The following is a 9,247-nucleotide window of genomic DNA, read 5'->3' as shown; positions in this document are numbered from 1 at the left end:
TGGACGCCGAGCGCCTGCTGGGCAAACCCGAATCTGGGGCTTGACCTAGCCGGGAGCTGGTGACGGTGCCCCGGGGCCGGTGGTGGCTTGGCGACTCCTCTCTGGTCCTATGCTCTCGGCCCCAGCCCCGCGCTCACAGCCACCTCCTGAAGCCACCAGTGCTGCGCCCTCTGGGCCACGCAGGGTAAGAGCGGACTGGACGGAAGCAGCGGACTCTGGGCGCTGTCAAGGTCACTGTTGTGAAAAGCCGGGAGACCAGATGTGGACACAGGGAGGCCTGGCCCCGAGGCGCGGCTGGCCAGAGGCCTCGTGTCTGCCCCTCTTCACTGCCTCCTTCTCCCAGGGAAGCCCCGCGTGTGTCCTCAAAGCAGAGAGTGGTTTCCAAACGGACCCCCACAGCGCCTGATTGGGCCATCCCGCCCCAGGCTGGAGGGTGGGTGCTCATGGGGTCGCCAGGCACCAAGGCCCCACCTGAGCGGACCCGGTCTCTCCTCCAGGCTCGGCTGGGCCTCGAGGGTGGCGAGCAGCTTGGCTCTGAGGAAGGCGCTGGCCGGCGCTGCCCAACTCGGGCAGCCTTCCTGGCCCACCCGGGAGTTGAGTTTCAAGGCTTCCCGGATAGGCCAGCCCAGATTCGGAGCGGAGGGTTTGTAAGGCCGCGAACCTGAACCTCGGAGAGAAGCAGCCCTGGTTGCCTGAGCCCGGGGCCACTGCTAAAGCCTCACGGGCGCTTCGTCTTGGGGACGACTAGGAGCAGCGGAAACCTAGCGGCCGCTCCACACTATTTAAGTTGAGGTTCCTCTGCTGTTCGGCTGCGGTTAGCGGTTTCAGCTTAGTGTACCACTTATTACTCATATTATTACTTAGTGTACTTATTGCACATAGTGCTCTAAGTTGACCAAGTTTACCACTTAGTGTACCAGTGTATTTAGTGTAACAGTGTATTTAGTGTTTCAGTGTATTTAGTGTAACAGTGTATTTAGTGTAACAGTGTATTTAGTGTAACAGTGTATTTAGTGTTTCAGCTTAGTGTAGAGAGGCTTCTTTCTTCCTCTTCTGGAGGAGTCACTGGTTAGAGACGAATTCTGTGGTTAGAGCCCCCTTGGTCTTTAGAAGACGACTTCCGTGTCCATCCCCAACCCCATCCGAGATCGCAGCCCTGTTCCCTGTCAGTCCCAGCTCATCAGCAAAGGGCTCGGTGGCTCTCTCCAGAAGAGACTGAACGAGGCTGTCAAAGCGGCTGGATCAAAAGTGTTGCCATGTCGGATGGAGCGGTGTCCACGATGAACCTGAGCATGGTACCGGCATCTGGGGGTGTGGAATTGGGAGGGAAAGCTGGGGCCCCACAGTGTGAGGAAGGAGGCACATGGTCAAACCAGACTGGCCAGAGTCCTCAGTATTTAGGAATCTTGAAATAGTACATCTCTAAATACTAAATACTGAGCTGGGATGGAATCCCTGTGCTGGAGGCTAGTGGTTCAAACTCTTTTTCCGCTTGAGGTTCGGTCAGGTTAGGCTGCGGTTTCTCGTCTGCAGGCACAGGTGACTGACTGCCTTCAGCATGGGCCCATGTGTCCATCTCTCCTCCTGACCCTGTCTCATTACAGGAGAGGGAACCGGGTGCTAGAGGGTGGGGAATCCAGGAAGTCAGAGGGGTCGCACCTGGATGAAGCATTTTGAAAACACAAGTCCCAGGGCTGATTATTGATTTTACTACATGCAGCCTGTTTTTATTAATGAAATTTCTTTTCTTTCCCCTTAACTTCCAATAGTACACTATAATGTACATCAACGTCCTTAAAACGTATGTAGTCCTCTTCACCTAGTAACTATATTGATCCTTAAGTATCCATTCTCTAGTCAAGGGTTATACCTGTTTCTCCTACCCCCCACCAGTGCTGGGTCTGGTGCATCCCTCCCGCAGCATCATCTCCCCCTAAACAAGCACCTTTCCCTATAATTTCTTCCTTTTGCTCTATGCCTTCCTATCATGTTTGCACTCACTGTGAAGTAAGGAAACGCTTCCCAACGCTGTTTTTCCTTCCTACCCCAGGAGATTTCTCCCTCTGCGCTGAAGATCTCACTGTGCATGTCCAGCCCTGGATCGTGGTGGACTCTGGTGGCCACTGGAGTCCTTGGAGCTGCCTCCCTCTGGCTGTGCTGGGTGAGTGCTCTTTTATCTTCTCTTTCTCCACTGATAAAAACAAATCTGAGAACATGTTCAGAATAACACTTCCAGAAATGATGGTGTTGAAGGGGATAAGGAGCAGAGGAAGGAACTCCGCTCCCTTGGGTGAATTTGGAGACAATTTATTACATTAATCTCTGGACAGAAGCCAAGACAGAGTCTAGAGTAAGCCAGGCTGCTCAGGTCAAAGGTCCGAAGACCTCCTCTTGTCCCTCCCCACATTTCAGTAGACTCAATGCCAAGGGCTTGTCCTGGGGGCAGGTGGCCTGAGCCACAGTAAGTCCCTGAGATCCTGGACCACTGCGTGGAACCCTGTTCTCCGCATGAGGCAGGGTCAAGGTGCTACCTGCTTCCCTTTCATTTCCGCTGTTGCAAAACATGGTCTCCCCTCTACTCCCTCTCAATCCTTCCTAGCCACCAGCTTCCTGGCAAACAACCACACAGAAGCCTTTTCGTTCATATGTTGTTCTTTATCTTTATGTTTCTTGATAATATATATTTATGCCACTTCAAATGTTCCCATTTTAGATATTATGTATTGACTTTTCAATATCCCTTCGTCCATAGTACCTTCCCCAGCACAGACATTTTCATCCTCCTCGTGTAGGCAGGTGGAGATTTTGAGTGCACTGAGAGCCAGAGTTAAAATTATTGACTTATGTGAATGCTACTCAGACCTGAGCCACATGTTAAACTCTCTTAGTTTTTCTTTCCATACATGTTGAAGTTTTCAATATTTGATAATTGCCTGGTATTCTCATTTTCTTACTTTCCATGAACCTTAATAAATGAATTCACCAACTGTCCCTTAGTTGAGTAAATGTCTTCTCAATACGTTTAAACTTATGGTGGCTGTTGTCAAGGTCATCTTCTTGGAGATGGCTTCTCCTCTGCTGTCCACCCACCCAGGTGACCCTCTTCCTTTCTGGTCCTGTTGCCCTTTCACCTTTTCATGGGTTGATGTTTGATTTCATACATCCCATGTCTTGGTATTTTTTTGTTGTTGTTGTTCTTGTTGTTGGTTGTTGCTGGTTTTTTGTTTTTTGTTTTTGTATATTCCTTCCTCCTCTTTTTGATATGTTCCCTCCTTCAATTTTGTTATCCTTCGACTTTGCTCTCAGGAGAAAATTTTTCATGCCTTGCAATGTCTGAATTTCTCCCTATTTTACAGGGCTGGATTCGAGAGTCGAGGTCACCCCCAGCAGGAACAACTGGGGCCACTGGAGGATCCCCAAGGACACAAGTTGCCGTTTTCATGCAGGAAGAATCTGAATCGTTTCCATCCAGTTTCCCCGGCATGCAGCAGAATACAACACAAGGGGCTGCAGTCTTCTCTGACTCTTAGGACGCTTACAAGATCCTGTTCTGTCCAAATCAGGGTGATTTGCGCAAGCATCCTCGGGGCTCTGGACCTTAGTTTCTTTCCCTGGTTGATTGATTGATCATATAGATGTCCTGACTCACATAGCTGAAAATCAGATGTGGTGAAAGTGCACTGAGACCAGAAACAATGTTATCATCTTCAAATGCATGCCCAGAGAGCACTGAATAAATTTTTAAAAGACCTGACCACAGCTGGCATTTCTGTGTCTTTCTGAACTATGGGACTGATCAAAAGAGAGAGGTGAGGTGGGGTGAGTGTGGGTCCTGGCCAGGAGAATGAAGGAGGGAGGAGGGAAAGGCTGTGAGAAGTGGAAAGAGGGGTACAAAGGTTGCAGGATGGTGTCACTTCAGGGAAGGGCCTGGGATTCCTATTAAGTATGGAGGAGAGGTGGCACCTGGGATTACCTTTGGAAGCCCATGTAGCTGATCCCACACCTTGCTCCTCCTCCTGCCTGGACGTCTACGCCACTGTGACTAGATGCACAGTAGAATGGAACCAGCACCTGATTCTCAGACTAGTATCATCATCTACCCCGATTATTTTTTTCATTCCTTTCCTCCCCATTTCCCCACACCAACAACCAAACCCATTGCTCCATTCTTCCAATATAACTCTATATCAGGGCACCACTGAGTTCAACGCAATGTCTCACAATTTCTGTGTTCTCCCTCTCCCAAAGTGCATGATTCTCCGCACTGCAGAGCTGCTGCTGGAGGATGGGGCTGGGGCGGCATTGGCAATTTGAGACAATATCTTGCCCTTTTCAGTGTTTCTTTCAGTTAAAAACCAGGTATTGTGAGTGCTCACATAACTTTGCTATACTCTATCCATTGATTTTAAAAAGTACACAAGAGATGACCTTAATTTTTTTCTCTTCTTATTTATTTTAACTTTTTTTTTTTTTTGGACATGAAGTTTCCCTCTTTTCTCCCAGGCTGGAGTGCAATGGCATGATCTCGGCTCACTGCAACCTCTGCCTCCTGAGTTCAATATACCCGGGAGGTATATTGAAGCTAATATACCAGGTGATCAACTTCAACAACAACAGTGGTACATCAAATTGATATTCTATAACCTTGACAAAGTGTTTGGAGAATCGCACTTCACCTCATCTAAACATCCATAACCGTAGTCTAACCATGATCTAAACCCCAAATAAATTCAGTTTGAGGGACATTTTACAATATATCTGGTCAGTTCTTCCCAATATTGTGAAGGGCATCAAAAATTAGGAAAATCTCAGGAACTATCACAGACCAGAGGAGGCCAAGGAGGCATGAAGGAGACTAAATGTAATGTGATATTCTCGATGGAATCCTGGAACACAGAAAGGACATTAGGGGAACGCTAATGAACTCCAAATAAAGTCTGCAGTTTCGTAAATAATAAGGTATGAAAATGGCTTCGTTAGCTGTGACAAACGGACCATAGGAATGCGAGATGCTCACACCAGGGGAAAATGACTAGAGCGGATGGTAACTCTGTACTACCATTGCAGCTTTTACGTAAATTTAAAACTCTTCTAAAATAAAATTATTTAAAAGTAGCACTCAGGAAAGGATTAAGGAGTGGAAGAAAAAAATGATCAATTTTCCATTTTCCTAGAGTGTTACCATGAAAAGGCTGGAGAGAGGGTTTGCAAGGAGGAGTTGGAAACCTCAGAGACAGGCAGCTCCAGAACCCTCCTCTGTTCCGCAGAACCGGAACCCCGCCCGGTCCAGGGCTTCTCAGAAGGCCTTTCCACCCCCGGGACAACCCCAGCCCCACCTCATTGATAATCCTTTCTGGATCAACAATCTCTGTCTTACTCAGACCACCGACCCGTCCTCTCCAGAGCGGCTCATCAGAACCCGAGCGCATAGCGGCAGCGCCCCCGTGTGGCCGAAGGACTGAGGACAGACACTCAGGTCCCCTTTAGCTTCCCCACCGGCGACTTCCACAGGGTCCCGTTCGGTTCCCAGCTGCAGAACAGGGCTCTGTACACACAGGGGCGCCCGGCTCCCTCGTCGATGTCTCCAAATCCTGGAGTACAGATGTTTCCTCTCAGTTACTGGCGGTGGACTCTGATCTCAAGGCCGAGGGAAGCCTGCGGGCCCTAAGATCTGGTTCCCGGGTGCGTGTGACCCCACAGACATACTGTGCGCCCAGTACCCAATCTCTCAGTGTTTTTGGAATGGGGTCTTGGACTCCCGAGTCCCTGAAATTTGTTCTGCTGCTTCCAGGGAGGAAGGTTCCTCTTCCCCGGAATCCACTAGTTGATCCTCCAACCCTAGTTTGGAGGGACCCAGGAAGAACATGGCGTCCGAGCTGTAACTATATTGGGTTACAAGAATGTCTGGGATCAGACTGGGCCGAGCATTTGCCCCCAGTCCCTCGGTTACCGGAGGGCGGTCCCTCCGCGACTCCCCGGACCTCCAGGACCCTGGCATGGGAAGCCGCACCCTCTTGGAGCGGGCCCTTCCTAGTCCCAGTCCAGGACCCCGAGTCCCGTCTCTTCTTCCTCTTTGCGACCTAAGCAGACAGGACTTGCTGTCTACATCTCTTAGGCCTCGTCCCCTGCCATCTCCATTCCTTGATTAAAGGTACTTGATCCTGGAACCAAATCTAATTTCTGGTCTCGTCTATTGTCCGCGACAGTCACCGATCAGGAGAGGCTCCCCAGCCCCAAACAGGCTGGGTGGCTGGAGCACGAGTGCGGATTTGGCGCCTTTTGGCCCAGACTGCCTCGCAGAAGCGCCCCGCGACCCCTGCCAGGAGGCTGCGCAGGCAGCTGGGGGTCGGGTTTCATCTGGGGCCTCGCAGGAGGAGCGGGTCTGCTGCAGGAGGGGGCGCGCTGGGATTTCTGCCACTGAGGCTGCACTCGCCGCCCTGGGTAAGACTCCCCCCATCCCTCCCCTGTGGACCTCAAAAATCATATGCTGGGAAAATACCTACCTGTCAGTCCCAGACTCAACTTTAAGAGGTCTTGGTCTCTAGATTTATTCAGCCCTTAACTGTTTGTTGAGCATCTACTCTTTCTGCCGTGGCGCTTGCCCAGGGTGCTGGGTCAGATCCAAAACAGAAAATCATGGCCTCTGGCAAATTACGTTCAGTTGAAAGATACGGTCAATAAAACCAAACAACAATTCAGTGTCCGAAAGTAAAGATTATTGAGAAAAGTACAGAAGATTGTTAAGCCAAAGCAATTTAAGTTATTATCATTGTGTGAGACTTCCTAGAGCACCCCATGAGCCATCCTAAAGCAGATGAAGAGGGATTCTGGGTTACTGTATAAAGGTGTCTGTGAATCACCTCTCACAGACGTGGAACTCCGCGGGGAAAGCACCAGGCTGCAGGAATGGGGGCTGTAGGTTTCCAGTGACTTCCTGAGGCGGTTTGCAGAGGTCCTGGGCCCAGTACTTCCTCTCTGCTTCCCACCTGTGGCTGGCACCAAAACCCTGAGCCACTGGCATACCTGCAGGTCTGGCACGTGGATAGCTTTTGGCATCAAGAGGCTAAGGCCCCAGTCCGGACTGTGTCTCTGTACTTCTTTCTTTCCTGAACTCCAGAGTTGGAAATGTAAATGGTACTGATGTCTTCTGCAAATCCCAGAATCCTCCGAACTGGAGGAAAACCTTGACATGGCAGGTTGTAAGGAATTTCTCAGTTCGAGGCTCAAAAGAATGACTCTAAATTAAAAGACTAAGTATGAGAAAAAATGTTAAATACGCCAATAATCTTTTATTTTGATTCCATGCTAAAATTATATTTTGGATGTATTGGATTAAATAAAACATATTGTTAAAATTAATTTCACTGATTACTTTTGACTTTTAAAAATGCAGCTACTAGAAAAGTAAAGATTACCGATGTGGCTCACATTTGTGACTCAGATTATAGCCTATTGGGTAGCAGTGTTTTAGAAGGCTAGCAACTTTAGCTCTTATGTTTGTATCTGTGATTCGTATCAAGTGAGTTTTTGGATACGGTGTTCCTTCTTTTTCTTGTCATTTTTTCCCAACATCATTTGTTGAAAACACTATCCTTTCCCCTTGAAGCATTTTTTAGAGACATACATGTGTGGCTTTATTCATGAACTCTTTATTCTATTCCACTGATTCATGGCTATCTTTATGCCAATAACGCTGCTTTGATTCCTGGAGCTTTATAGTAAGTCTTGTAATCAGGTAGTGTGTGTTTTCCAAGTTTTTTCTTTGTAAAAAATTATGATGGCTATTCAAAGTCCTTCAGATTTCCATATAAATTGAAAAATCAGCTTGTTAATTTCTGTTTTTAAAAAGCCTGCCAGAATTTATTTTTATTTTTTAAACTTTGAGGTTCAGGCCTGCCAGGAACTTGATTGGAATTGCATTTAATCTACAATACTGAATATTCCAATCTTTGAACACAGTATTTCTCCCCACTTATTTAGGTCTTCTTTATTTCTTTTTTTGGGGGGTGGAGTTGCTTTGTTTTTGATTTTTCTTTTTATTTCAATAGGTTTTTGAGGGAACAGGTGGTGTTTGGTTACATGAATAAGTTCTTTAGCGCTGATTTCTGAGATTTTGGTGCACCCATCACTTGAACAGCATACAATGTACCCAACGTGTAGTCTTTTATCTCTCACCTCCCTACCCCTCTTTCCCCTGAGTCCTGAAAGTCCATTTTATCATTCTTACACCTTTGCGTTCTCATAGCTTAGCTCCCACTTAATGAGTGAGGACATACCATGTTGGTTTTCCATTCCTGAGTTACTTTACTCAGAATAATGGTCTCCATTTCCATCCAGTTTCCTGCAAATGCCATTATCGCATTCCTTTTTATGGCTGGATAGTATTGTATGGTGTGTGTGTGTATATACACACACACACACACACACACATATATATACACACACACACCATATATATATATATCATTTTCTTTATTTATTCATTGATTGATGGGCTTTTGGACTGATTCCATATTTTTGCAATTGCGAATTGTGCTGTTAACATGCGTATGCAGGGATCTTCTTCGTATAAGGATGTCTTTTCCTCTGGGTAGATACCCAATAGTGGGATTGATGGATCAAACAGTAGATCTACTTTTTGTTATTTAAGGAATGTCCATACTGTTTTCCACAGTTGTTGTACTAGTTTACATTCCCACCAGCCATGTAAAAGTGTTCCTTTTCACCACATCCATGCCAACATCTATTGTTTTTTGTTATTTTGATTATAGTCATTCTTGCAGGAGTCAGGTATTATTGCATTGCGGTTTTGATTTACATTTCCCTGATCATTAGTGATGTTGGGCATTAGTGTTTGTTGGCCATTTGTATATTTCTTTTGAGAATTTTCTATTCATGTCCTTAGTGCATTTTTTTATGGAATTGTTTGTTTCGTTCTTTTCGATTTGTTTGAATTCTTTGTAGATTCTGGATATTAGTCCTTTGTCGGAAGTGTAGACTGAAGATTTTCTTTCACTCTGTGGGTTGTCTGTTTACTCTGCTGATTGTTTGTTTGCTGTACAGAGGCTTTTAGTCTAAGTCCTATCTATTTATCTTTGTTTTTGTTGCATTTGCTTTTGGGTTCTTGGTCATGAAGTCTTTGCCTATGCCAATGTCTAGAAGGGTTTTTAAAATGTAGTCTTTTAAAATTTTTATGGTTTCATGTCTTAGATTTAGGTCTTTGATTCACCTTGAGTTGATTTTTATA

The sequence above is a fragment of the Papio anubis genome, chromosome 6 (assembly GCF_008728515.1).
Source record: "Papio anubis isolate 15944 chromosome 6, Panubis1.0, whole genome shotgun sequence".
NCBI lineage: Eukaryota > Metazoa > Chordata > Mammalia > Primates > Cercopithecidae > Papio > Papio anubis.
This window is presented reverse-complemented; position numbering follows the sequence as displayed.